General features: G+C 36.6%; 1 protein-coding gene across 3 annotated transcripts in view; it reads right to left on the reverse strand.

The window, feature by feature from the left end:
* mpp3a (MAGUK p55 scaffold protein 3a) overlaps nucleotides 1–7,418 on the reverse strand; it is a 25,119-nt gene extending 17,701 nt beyond the window's left edge. For 2 of the 3 annotated variants that reach the window (XM_023410991.2, XM_023410989.2), the window contains exon 1: nucleotides 7,277–7,418. The gene's annotated coding sequence lies outside the window, so the exon portion shown is untranslated. The remainder of the gene's footprint in view (nucleotides 1–7,276) is intronic. The other variant, XM_023410992.2, reaches the window with a different exon arrangement.
* Between the last annotated feature and the right edge of the window lie 7,168 nt (nucleotides 7,419–14,586).

The raw sequence follows: 14,586 nt of genomic DNA on the forward strand, positions 1-14,586 counted from the left end.
TGATAACAAAATGGTTCGTAATGGTTCATTATCACACACAGTCCATAAAGTCGAGTGACAGGAACTAGGGAACTTTCCTGAGTAGGAGGAAAGCAGAAATTCCTACATAAATGGCTGTGCTGAGCTTTTTCTTTTTTTTCTTTTTTAAATTTAAAGTAATTTGATAATTGCAATAAAACTTTTATTAACAAGCTAAAATATAATCAGATCTACAGTATTGTAATTATCAAGATATTATTTGAACCACCTGTTTTTTATCCAAATTAGCAGTGTGGCATGATTGTGATGCATTTAGTCCAGACAAGTTTCAGCTACTAGATGGTTTGCTATTAAATTTTATTCAGACATTCATGATCCCCTCAGGATGAATTGTCTCATTCAGCTCCATTATCCAGTTCTTTGGTTTATGACCAAATGCCTGCAAAACCAATGACATTTGTGCTTACTACTAATTAGCATATGTTAGCGTTCTTACATGCTAAACTATCTTGGTGGACATGGCAAACATTATTCCTACTTAACATCAGTACATTAACATTGTCTTTTTAAGAATGTTAGCATACTGATGTCAGCGTTTAGCTCAAAGTGCTGCTGTTCATGTTAAGTAAAGCCACCCGCATATTATATAGTTTAATTAATTATAATTATAATAATTTAACATATATTTAGCATTAAACGGTTGTCTTAGGAATTGTTTAATGGAGATATTAAATAGGATTTAGGTTAACTGCATTATCAGTGCAGAATTGTATTCTTAGGATCTCTAACCTAAAAACATCAACCTCGATATGCTCAGCAGCAAGTGAAGACTTCCTGAATGAGGACAGAGGGGAAGCAACATGAACGAACTGTATAGTCTGAATCCTCAACTTAAAATCAGATCGTCTTCATCAGTGCTGTTGTTACAATGATATACAGCATCCTGCACCTTCACATCTTACTGTTTCCGGACAAAAATACCAAAGCTGACTTTATTTTGACAACATGTTGCAGAGTTCTTCTTTCATTTTGTGTCTTTGAGGCCTGGTTTCTTATTCACATTCAGGGGTTTTCACTTATTACACTTGCCAAAAAAAAAAAACCTGAGCTCTTATTTTGTCTCTGTGTGAACCCATCGACGAGGAATCCTACATTGTGTCAGCTCAGCTTCCAGCCTAATGTATCTTCATTGCAAGATTGCAATTTTCTCTCTCTTCCTAAAGCATTTCTCAAACATATCCGTGTGCTTTGATGGTTCACAATAAGAATATGATTAACCACCGCAGAGACACAGAAAGAGACAGCAATGAGCTCATGAATAATGAACAGAAAGGATATTACTGAGGGAGAAAGAAGGATGGGGAGAAGATGAACAAATCGTGCAGGAGGGGGGAGGCAGCACAGGAGAATCAGTCGGATCAACACACAAGAGACAAGCTCTTTATTCTCAAGTGTCAGCTGGGATTTTCTCCATATAACCTCACTATATTTAACTCAGGGGGGGGTATCATTATCAATACAGTGTCTTTGGAAATGATAAAGAGCTTCATTCTGTACTTTAGATAAATATTCACTCTTCACTGATGATTTTTTTTTCTTATATCACAAACAACCACCTTCAGCAAAGAAACCCTTTGAAAGTTTCCTCTCATTTCCTCCCACCTTCTTCTGACTAATATAACTTGTAGACGAGGAGAATTAATGGGCAAATAAAAATGTAATGGCGCTTTGTAATGTGCAAAGAGTTGATTTATATTGAAGACATGGTGTTAATGGACTGGGATTCACTATAAAGGGAGTGCAGAGATGGTTATTACAAATTTGAGCTTTTCAATAAATGTCTTTCTTTATATTCTTTCCTTCTTTGTTTCAATTTCTGACACCTATGAATTACAGTATTACTTTTTGATAAGAGCTTACATACAGAACAGGTATGAAGTCACAGTTTGCAGCCACTGATTACTTACAGCCTCTTTCTCAGTTATATAATTTTTATGTTCAGCGTGAATTCACTTTCAGAGGATACCTTTCTCCGATGTCTGTTGCAATTAAAAATCCATACGCACACTTAGAAATGACAAGAAAAGGCACTCCTAATAACTCCAGGACTTGCCTCAGAATCGTTATGATTTTAGGTTTTTTTCAGTAATTGAGTGATAGCTCTCTGTTCATCAATGGGTAAACTGCAAACAGGAACTGCTAATAGCTAATTCAGCAAACTTTTTATGTTGCCAGTTTGCCAAAATGTAAACACATATATATATAATTATAAATATATCATTATGACAACATTTTCCACAAACCAGTAATGGGATATAGGGACCCACCCTTCCCTCTAACTTCAGAATAAATAGGAAATATCAAAATTGTCATAATTTTAAGAATAAATCTGTCTATTTAGAATTAAACTGCATCAATGGACCGGAGACCTGGAGGCCTGTCTGTAGAAAGGGCCGATGATGACTTATGAGGACCACGCTATGTGACTCTGGGTTTCACTTCATAGAAGAAACTTCCCCAAATGACAGATTTAACTGAGTTGAGAATTTTAGTGTCTCATGGTTTCAAAGGCATGTAATATGTAACATGACTGTGTCCCTTTCTTAGAGGATTAGAAAAATCTCTTCATCTTCACATCATCAGCTCCTTTGTTACTCCCATCACAGATGATGTCAAAATCAGCTTGAAGAAACAAAAGCCATTCAGCAGGAAAAGACAAGTCCATCAGTCTAAGATTAATTAACTGAAAATTGCAGCCAAATGATATTTCTCCGGATAATTAAACTAGAGATGGATGTGTTTAGAAATTGCAGCTTTTAGACAATCAAAAGTGTGCATGGTTCATAACATCATCCTTCTGCAGCAGTTCAGACATAATCTGCTGAGCTGCTCTCACAGATCGACATAGCGAGGTCAGCAAAGAGAAGTATTATGGGAGCACCTCTAAGTGGCACCCATGGGGCATTTAGGATTGGTCTGTAATTTCAGTTTCCTATCTATGTATTAACATTAAGATTTGTATATACACACAAAATAGTCTAATATAACACAGAATACTAAATATCACTTTGCCTAATGATAATATTGACTGTGCTGAGTTTTACTGTTATGACAATGTTAACCCAGTTAATTCGAGATAATGTACAGGTATTTGCAGTCAGGTGAGACATAACAGTGGATGGTCCTTTTGCCCAAAAGGTCAGCAATGGCACAACAGTTTGAAATTGTTAAATGGCACAAATTTGCACATCATCAAACCTTGAGCTCAGCGCAGAAGGTCAGTGCAGATTAACTTCTCCTCCACAAGTGAATCCACTGTTTTTGCCAGTTCCACTGAATAATTGACTTTTGGTCAAATATTTTGTTCGGTTAAGATGTTTAAAGCAATGCACATTTTAAGCTAAAACTAGCGAATCAACACCACGGTCTGCAGCTTTCAACCCAATATTTTAGTTTAATCTTTGTATGCTTGACAACCAAGAGTTTTCACTGGGTATAAAACCATTAGCAGATCCTCCAAGCTCACAGAACTATTGTGCACTGCCGCTATATGTATTGGTACAAATGTGTTGGCAAACTAGTCCCACAGCCATAGCAGCCCCATCTTTGCTCCAGTATATGCAGAAATGTCCACTTTAAATAAGTTAACAAAATTTGTATCAGCACGTTCTAAACTTGACATCAAGGTTTTACGACTCACAGAAAACCTGCACAAATACAGTATGTCCAAGTTCTTCAGAGAGCACCAGACTCCTGCTGTCACACGTCACCACAAAAACACGACCACAAACATCAAATCAGCCAACGTCACAGACCCAGAAATAGACATAGACATCACGCTTTTTGTATTTCGTCCCAACAAAAATGACGTTTTTGGTTCAAATCTAGTCAAGAGCTTAGCTGCAGATCACACAAACATGATGGAGCCCTGCTGAGGTCACAGAGAGCTCAGAAATCAGCTGATCAGACAACAGCCTTCATCATGTAACATCCATCCAGACACATTTAGCTAAAATGCATTACGTGTTGTTAATGTTACTGCATTAATAACATGATCCAGTGTTAAATAAGAGATTTAGAAACATAATAACACTGAATATAATTCTCAGTGTTGTTCATCCAGACACTGATGCGCTCGCCCATAAATAGATAAGCAGTTTGGACTCAGTGCTGAACTCAAATGAACACAGAACAAACACACTCAGACATCCTGTCTCTGTGCTCCTCCTACTACAGCCCACTCCTCTGTTTCAGTCCACATTCTTTCTCTTCCTGGTTCATCTTTTTCTTCGTCACACTCCAGCTTGTCCGAACGCCCTTTATTCGCCTGCTTTCTGTCACGAGCCCTGGAGGTGGTGTGACGTCAGCAGGTTCAGCAGGACAGTGGTTGGCCCTCACAGCCATCAACACACTGCCAAGAGTTTCATCAGGTCTCCCAGAGTCTCTTTGATGCCTCATCCAGTAAATCCTCTGCCAGTAAGAGCCTCTAAAGATACTTCAGCCACTGATGTGATGACACTGAACAGGGTTATAAAACTCTCCAGGGTGGGAGTTTTCCTCTCTCCTCAAAGAATGATGTTGAAAACGACTGTTTTCATCATCGATTGATTTGTTGATTAATTGTGTGATTAATTTCCTCCACCATGGCGGTTAGGTTTTCATATGTGTCTGTTTATGTGTCAGCAGGATGTCTGTGCTGAACCAATTTGCGATTTGGTTTGACATTGGCCTTGGTGGAGGTCAGCGTTCCTCTAAGTCTTCTTCTAGTTGTTTTGAACCACCTCAAAGGTATTCAGTTTACAATGATAAATAGAAAAGTACCAAATCCTCACATAACAGAATCTGAAACCAAGAAAGTTGGACACGTTTACTTTATAAAGAACGTAAACAATTAATTGATTATCAAAACAGTTTGATTAATTTCTGTTAGTTGAGTAACCTGGTGTTTCCCAACCACAGATGCATCTGCTGTTTTTAGAGGGTGATATGAAGAATTGAAATTATGATTTCATTGAAAAAAGAAAAAAGAATCCATACACTGAGATAGGTTTAACACCTGAGCACCAGGTGTGGAGATTAAGTGAATGCTAGAATAAAGCTAAAATGATTAAGCAGCTGAAACTGATAAAAGTTCTGGACAAATGCTTGAAATGTCCAGTTTCTGTCCCTCCTCCAAGTGGTGAGTTCAAATGCAAATTCCAACTCAACCTAATAATTGACAGCTTAACTGTATAAAAATAATATTGTAACAATAATCACTAGAACACACGTGGGGAATGACAGGTGGTGTTGATGAGTTCTTCTGACAGGGCTGCTGGGATACGTGAGGCTGGGATGCAGTGGAGAAATCAATTAACTGACTGATCGTTTCAGTCCTAGCTGATTGTGCTACTGCTGCCATTTTATTTCTAATTTTATGTGAAAATTTGGGACATGACATAATAAAACATTTTGTATGTATTGTCTCAAAACTGTTCTCACTACAAAAACAACATTTCACTTAGAATGACCAGTGTGACATTTTCCAGTCCAGTGATCTCTTAAGGTCATGCGAAAAGACGTAGTACTGTAGTGTTAGGTTGCTCCACAAGACCTTTCACAAAAAAGACTGGGACGTATAAGAAGCTGGGGTTCACATCCTGTGCTCTGAAAGATGGTGATCCTTTCCTATCCATAAAGTAGTTTTAGCTGATTTAAGCTTAATTAGACCTTAACCACAGAGGAGGCAGAATAGTCTGGAATGGGATAGTCACGTCATGTGAGAGGTTTTTGAAAAGTACTGACAAATTCAAAGTCCTAAGTGACAAATTGGTTAAGAAAGGGGCTTGTACATTCACACTCACAGGTGGAAACACAGACGACCACTAAACATGTCTCTTTGTCATCTGTCATCAGATGTCCCCTCTCTCCGTGTTTCCATCACATACAGAGGTAGGTCGTCATTTTGTGGTGCTATTTATCATTGTTTATGTGAAAAGAATATGCCACAGCCTTTTACGTATGTCTGAGGACGTAACAACACAAAATGTGCCATCTGGAGTGGTTATGGTGATGCCTGTGAGGGTATAGGGATCATTAGAAACACCCTCTTGAACGTAACAGCTCTTAATGAAAATGTATTGTCTACCAGGCTGAGAAAATGCCTTGGCATCCAGACACTAAAACAACAAATGCTCGGTCAAGCTGTTCTAAACAGGCTGCCTTTTAGAGGGCTGACTGTTTCACTTTGCCAGACGACGAGGGGCAACCCTGCTCCTGTCCCTCCTTCAGGACCACACACACACACACACACACACACACACACTGAGCTACAGTACGTGCTTTTACAATATGGTGGAGGGTATTATTTTTGTATCATTCACCAAAGGGCGAAAGTGGAGAATATGAACTAGGGATTGATGCCAGGAGCAGAAGGCTGAGTATTTAGCTGCAGCTTCGTGTACCACAACATTTTTCATGTGTTCTGCATGTACAGACAGAGGCAGACACACACATACACGCACACTGATGGGTGGTATATCTATGCAAGTGTCTACACACACAGCTGAGTGACAACATCTTAACATCTTGGTCAGAACATGATCAAACGTCTCTTTGACTCGCTGTCTCCAGAATGAACGCTGCTCACACACAGCTAATCCACTGCCCTGACAGTAATGGGAGGCAACACTAAGCATGTTTGGCCAGCATCCAACATGCCTTTCACACGCAGATGCACTCACACACACATACACACACACACACACACATTTCCCATACTTACACCCTCACACTAACGCGACCACAAAACCACCCATTATCTAATTTCATGTCACAGGAGCGAACAGAGGGTGTGGTCAGACAGAAACTTATATCATCTCCAACATGGAGGGAAACTACTGATGTTGACAGCTGACACACTCCTGCACACCGTCACTCAAATGCTGAGCCCCTCTCCCAAATCCCCCTAGACCCACCCCCTCACTGCTACACAGCAAAGCAGAGGGCAGATGTCTATTATCTCTTTCTAGTTCCACTCCTCTTTCTCCCATTCTCTCTATTCTTACTTCCTCATGTCTGTAGAGCGTAATGCCGGCCCTCACTCCCTCCCTCCCTCCCTCTCTCCTCCATCTCTCCGCATCACTCTGCAGTGCTACAATGCTCGCCTCGTACAGCATGCCGTCAGCTGGCAGACGGATGAATAAAAGGAAAACACACAGTGGAGAGCAGAGCATCCTGTCCTCCAGCTGATACCGTCTCCACACTCACAACAGAAAGACTAATGCCGAGATAAAATGAGCAACATCTGCCTTCTTACCTTCTCTTCTCTCTCTGTATCTCCTCCTCTCTCTCTCTCTCTCTCTCTGTGTCTCTCTCCCAGTGTTTGTGTCCCTCCTGACTGCAGCCACACTGTTTCTCTCGCTCTGATTCCTCCTCCTTCTCCTCCTTCCTTCTTCCTCCTCCTCCTCCGGCTGCTGCTCTCACAAACCTGCTGCCGCTGAGTGTCCGCCTCCTCCACTCTCTCTTTCTTTCTCTCTCTCTGTGCCTCTGTCAGCCCCTCCCCTTACCATCCTCCTCCCTTTACATCTCTGATGCTCTCTCTGTCCACAACATCAGTGGATGAAGAAGGGCTGAGATTTTGTCATTTATACTGTAGCCTGAGTTTGTGCTTCTATAGTCACAGAGCTAAGCATCTATTTTACTGTAAAATAAACCAGGGCGATCTTGTAGAAACCTAGAGGGTCATTAACATCACTTACTGGAGGTTAGAAGGTGTTTCCAGGATCCACAAAAACTCTTCTGTCTATCTGCATGAAAAAAAACAAAAAACATTTTTTACTAATTTCTAAACTTCAGACTCTTTTTTCGAAGTCAAACAAAGACATATCTACTTGCTACTTAAGTACAACATGAGAAAATATGGCAACATGCATTCATTCATGAAAAAATACAATATGAAACACATTAAAGCTGTACTAATCAGTAGTTTCAAAACTACAATGCATCAAATGATTGACAGGAGTTGCTTACAGTTATGCAGTTATGTTTTCTTACTGAATGTTTCAGCATCTTTTTGTTTTGTTTTTAGAGCTTTATTATTTAAGTTTTGGTTCAGCTTCAACCACATTTCAAGTCCTTAAAGCCACCGTACGCTACATGTTGAACACCAAATGACATTCACAGTTAGCAACTAGTTAGCAAATGATAGCAAGCAAGCATTTTTGTATTGTGCATATCAAACACGCAGATACTCCTTCAGGTTTTGATCTTTGTTTACATTAGGGAATGGAGTTGCAGCTTAAAGTCTTTATTGTGTAGCAGATTATCTTTTGAGACAAATGATTAAATGTTGGAATGACCTTCCTGGTTTTTCTGCAGATCTGGGATCTGCCTTGCAGAAAAATGGATGCCTCTGTGACTCCAGTTTAGTGATGAGAGGCACAAACTGGAGCTATGAGATGCTACAGATATGACCACTGTTAGTGAGGATCTTCTTTTTTTTAAGTCCTTCATTTTGGCTGGATTCCTCTCTAACATGTTGTGGTGGTTAATTGGATATGATAGGCTGCCTCTGATACAGCGCTCCCCTCCCCCTCCTCCCTGAGCCGGGCAGGACTGAAGCTGAGGTTGTGGCAGCCCACATCCAGCTCCAGAGCAGCTGCTTGCTCTTTGTCTGCCCTCATGTAGCGCACACAACGGCCACACAACATCTTAATGACGACGAGTTAACCCCCCTCACACAGACAAACACCCCTTCACTCCACTCCTTCATTCACATGGTAATTGTAGGCGTTTCCAGTGCCTGCGTGTCCCCCCTTTACCTCATCTCTGGAGTGCCACAAACCCCCAGATTCAAAGACATGCCATACACATGCAGACATATGTGATTTCATTTAATTAAAGTGAATTCAGAGACAATCCACATGTGTTACTATTCTTCATAGAGATGTGTGTGCACATGCTAGAGTCAAATCAAATGCAGAATAAGAGCATCAGAATCCCCAAACTGCTCAGTTAATCAGATAATGCTTATTTCTTATAGATAGTTATTACAAAATTGTGACCAGGACCTATAAATACTCTCATTAACAGGTCAAATGTCAAAGCATGTTAAAACAAAAGGATCAACTTTCACTAAACGTGCAAATAACTAAATATAATATAACATTGTAAAAGTCAGTCTGCTATGTTGTGGAAATTGATTTAAAGAAAAAAAAAAAGTATTATTGCTTGAAACATTTTTGCATCAAAACATGAGTTGCACCCATTTTCATGAAGCTAAAATCAAAACAAGCCTTATGTATATGAGCTTAACAATGTATTAATGTGGGTAATGTATTAATTAATGTAATGTATGTTAATGTGTTTGTAATGATCAGGGTCACATTCAAAGGGAAAGCTATCTTATCTCATTTGAGTAAATATTTAGTCAATGTGCAAGATGCTCTTTTCTGCTGACAATAATATTTACTGTATCTCATTGATTTTTGTTTAAAATTGTATTTATTCACCAGCTGCAGATTTTACACACTTTATTTCTATTACTAAGTCAGGATTTTACATTTAGTCACTGATCTTTTACCGTGGAGATTATGACAGCATTTATACATGTAAACATATTTTACATCAATTTTCACATATCCCAGGATGTTCAGGTGATATCTGGGCAGTTAAGAGATTTTTTCACATTTATAGAAATGCTAATTAATATATGCCGAACCTGTAAATCAACCTTATTAATAAATTTTACAAAACTGAGTCCTGACCTGTTACAGTCATAGCAGAGCAGTGACAGCAGGTCAGCTGGACAGAGGGAGCATCTCCACTACAAACATCCCCATTAATTACATCAGAGGTTGTTATGGGTCTTTGGCCAAATTGATTCAGAGGCATCTGCTAACCTCCTACTGTGGGGGGCAGGAAAGGCTGACCTGATGAGCAGGAGGTCCATGCTGTCTCCTGACCCCAAAAATCTGTGTGCGTGCATGCGTGCGTGCGTCTGTGCGTGCATTCAGCACAGAACTGACATCAGATTATAGGGCACACGGACGAGACTCTGTGGGCCATTACTCTGTACTAAGTGTTAAGTTACTAAGTGTTAACTTACTATTCAAACAGCAGCAGAGGCCAGACATGGCCTGTACTGAAATAAGTCTACACCTCTTTCACTTTGTTTCATGTCATTCCCTCTGGCATCTCTTCTCTCATTCATCCTGTGATGAATCCTGTGCACTTAGTGCTTGAAATATGTTTGTTTTTTTCTACCTTACACTCTTGCTGTGCTCATATGATACTCTGAACAAGGCATAGGTTTGCATATGGATGGTACGGACATGTCCATAGCAATATTTTGGGAGGACAGAATTGTCGCTACCAATATTTGACTGAACTTGTTCACACTTCTATCATTCTGTTGTAAAGTCCCATGAAAATGTCACTATGACATTTTATGCCTTATTATACTGTGACTTTTTCTTATGCCTTACTGTACTATGACATTTCTTATACCTTACTATACTATGGCTTTTTTTTTTTACTTTCTATGCTATGACATTTTATGCCTTACTATATTATGAAATCTTTTGACTTACAATACTATGACTTTTTATGCCTTACTATACTATGATGTTTTTATGCCATACTATACTATAACTTTTTAATGCCTTACTGTACTATGACTATTGATGCCTCTCTTTACTATGACATTTTTAAGCCTTACTATACTATGCCTTTTTTTGCCTTACTATACTATGACATTTTATGCTTTACTATACTATTACTTTTTAATGCCTTACTATATTATGACGTTTTTATGCCTTTCTACACTATGACGTTTTTATCCCTTACTATACTATGACGTTTTTATGTCTTACTATACTATTACTTTTTTGTTCCTCACTATATTATGACGATTTTATACCTTACAATACGACGTCGTTTTTATGACTTTTGATGTCTTACAATACGACGTCGTTTTTATGCTTTACTATACTATGTCATTTTTATGCCTTTTTTGCCTTATTATACTATGTCGTTTTTATGCCTTACTATACTGTTGTATTTATGACGTTTTATGCCTTGATATAATATGAAGTTTTTATGATTTTTTATTCCTTACTAAACTTAGTCATTTTTTTGACTTTTTGTGTCTTTTTATGCCTTACTATACTATGTCATTTTGATGCCTTGCTATACTATGATGTTTTTATAGCTTCCTATACTATGCCGTTTTTATGCCTTATTATATTATTTCGTTTTAATGACTTTTTATGCCTCACTATACTATGTCGTTTTTATGACTTACGATATTATGACTTTTTTATAACTTTTTCTTCCTTACTATACTATGACGTTTTTATGACTTTTAATGTTGTTTGTTTGACTTTTTATGCCTTTTATGCCTTACTATACTATGACATTTTAATAACTTTTTATGCCTTACTATACTGTGTCATTTTTATTCCTTTTATAGCTTACTATACCATGATGTTTTAATAACTTTTTATGCCTTACTATACTGTGTCATTTTTATTCCTTTTATAGCTTACTATACTATGATGTTTTAATAACTTTTTATGCCTTACTATAATATGACGTTTTTATGCCATTTATGCCTTGCTATACTATATCGTTTTAATGACTTTTTATGCCTAGCTATATTATGTTGTTTTCATGCATTTTTTTTGCCTTACTTTACTATGTCGTTTTAATGCCTTACAGAACAATGACGTTTTTATGACTTTTTAGGCCTTACTGTACGTGTCATTTTTATGCCTTTTTTGCCTCTTTATACTATGACATTTTTATGCCTTACTATACTGTGACTTTTTAATGACTTTTTATGCCTTCCTATACTATGTTGTTTTTATGCCTCACTATACTATGTCGTTTTGATGCCTTGCTATACTATGACATTTTTATGCCTTTTATGCCTTACTATACTATGTCATTTTTATGACTTTTTATGGCTTACTATACTATGTCGTTTTATGACTTTTTATGCCTTGATGTACGTTGTCGTTTTTATGACTTTTTATGGCTTACTATACTATGAAGTTTTTATGGCTTTATATGGCTTACTATACTATGTCGTTTTATGACTTTTTATGCCTTGATGTACTTTGTCGTTTTTATGACTTTTTATGGCTTACTATACTATGACGTTTTTATGCCTTTTATGCCTTACTATACTATGGCATTTTTATGACTTTTTATGGCTTACTACACTATGTCGTTTTATGACTTTTTATGCCTTGATGTACTTTGTCGTTTTTATGACTTTTTATGCCTTACTATACTATGAAGTTTTTATGGCTTTGTATGTTGTTTGTTTGACTTTTTATGCCTTACGATACTATGAAGTTTTTGTGTCTTTTTATGCCTTACTATACTATGTCGTTTTGATGCCTTGCTATACTATGATGTTTTTATAGCTTCCTATACTATGCCGTTTTTATGCTTTTTATGCCTTACTATACTATGTCATTTTTATGACTTTTTATGGCTTACTATACTATGTCGTTTTATGACTTTTTATGCCTTAATATACTATGTCATTTTTATGACTTTTTATGCCTAGCTATACTATGTTGTTTTCATGCCTTTTTTTGCCTTACTTTACTATGTCGTTTTAATGCCTTACCAAACTATGCCGTTTTTATGCCTTACTATACTATGTCATTTTTATGACTTTTCATGGTTTACTATACTATGTTGTTTTTATGACTTTTTATGCCTTGCTGTACTATGTCGTTCTTATGACTTTTATCACGTACTATACTATGTTGTTTTTATGCCTTAATATACTATGATGTTTTAATAACTTTTTATGATTTACTATACTATGTCATTTTAATTATGTTTTAAACCTTACTATACTATTTTGTTTTTATGCCTTTTATGCCTTTGTAAACTGTCATTTTCATGCCCTACTTATACTATGATGTTTTTATCACTTTTTATGCCTTACTATACTATGATGTTTTGGGAGTTTTTATTCCTTACTCTACTATATTGTTTTTTCGTTACTTTTTATGCCTTACTATACTATGACGTCTTTATGCCTTTTATGGCTTACCATACTATGTTGGTTTTTTTTTTTACTCTTTATGTCTAACTATACTATGACGTTTCTATGCCTTTTATGGCTTACTATACTATGTCGTTTTGATGCCTTGCTATACTATGACATTTTTATGCCTTTTATGCCTAACTATACTATGTCATTTTTATGACTTGCTGTACTTTGTCGTTTTTATGACTTTTTATGGCTTACTATACTATGTCATTTTTATGACTTACTATACTATGACGTTTTTATGACTTTTTATGCCTTACTATTCTATGAAGTTTTTATGGCTTTATATGTTGTTTGTTTGACTTTTTATGCCTTACTATACTATGAAGTTTTTGTGTCTTTTTATGCCTTACTATACTATGCCGTTTTGGTGCCTTGCCATACTATGACGTTTTTATGGCTTCCTATACTATGCCGTTTTCATGCCTTTTATGCCTTACTATACTATGACGTTTTTATCATTTTTTATGCCCTACTATACTATGTCGTTTTTATGAATTTTTATGCCTCACTATACTATGTCATTTTTATGCCTTATTACATTATTTCGTTTTAATGACTTTTTATGCCTCACTATACTATGTCGTTTTTAACACTTTTTATGCCTTACTATATTGTCGTTTTTATCACTTTTTATGTGTTACTATAATACATCGTAGTATACTATGATGTTTCTATGATCTACGACATTTTAATTATGTTTTAAACCTTACTATACTATTTTGTTTTTATGCCTTTTATGCCTTAATAAACTGTCATTTTTATGCCCTACTATACTATGATGTTTTTATCACTTTTTATGCCTTACTATACTATGATGTTTTGGGAGTTTTTATTCCTTACTGTACTATATTGTTTTTTCGTTACTTTTTATGCCTTACTATACTATGACGTCTTTATGCCTTTGATGGCTTACTATACTATGTCGTTTTGATGCCTTGCTATACTATGACATTTTTATGACTTTTATGCCTTACTATACTATGTCATTTTTATGACTTTTTATGGCTTACTATACTATGTCGTTTTATGATTTTTTATGCCTCACTATACTATGTCGTTTTTATGACTTTTATGCCTTACTATATTGTCGTTTTTATCACTTTTTATGTGTTACTATACTACATCGTAGTATACTATGACGATTTTATGACTTTTTATGCCTTACTATACTATGTCGTTTGTATGCCTTACGACACTGTGTCATTTTTATGCCTTTTATGCCTTACTATACTATGTCGTTTTGATGCCTTGCTATACTATGACGTTTTTATGGCTTCCTATACTATGCCGCTTTTATGCCTTTTATGCCTTACTATACTATGTCGTTTTTATGACTTTTATGCCTTACTATATTGTCGTTTTTATCACTTTTTATGTGTTACTATACTATGACGTTTTTATGCCATTTATGCCTTAATATACTTCGCATTTTTATGACTTTTTATGCCTTAATATACTATGTCGTTTGTAGGCCTTACGACACTGTGTCATTTTTATGCCTTTTCTACCTTAATTATACTATGTCGTTTGTATGCCTTACGACACTG

Source organism: Seriola lalandi, unplaced genomic scaffold, assembly GCF_002814215.2.
Source record: "Seriola lalandi dorsalis isolate HSWRI2012SDOR001 ecotype SW California unplaced genomic scaffold, Sedor1 jcf7180002054443, whole genome shotgun sequence".
In the NCBI taxonomy this organism is placed as follows: domain Eukaryota; kingdom Metazoa; phylum Chordata; class Actinopteri; order Carangiformes; family Carangidae; genus Seriola; species Seriola lalandi.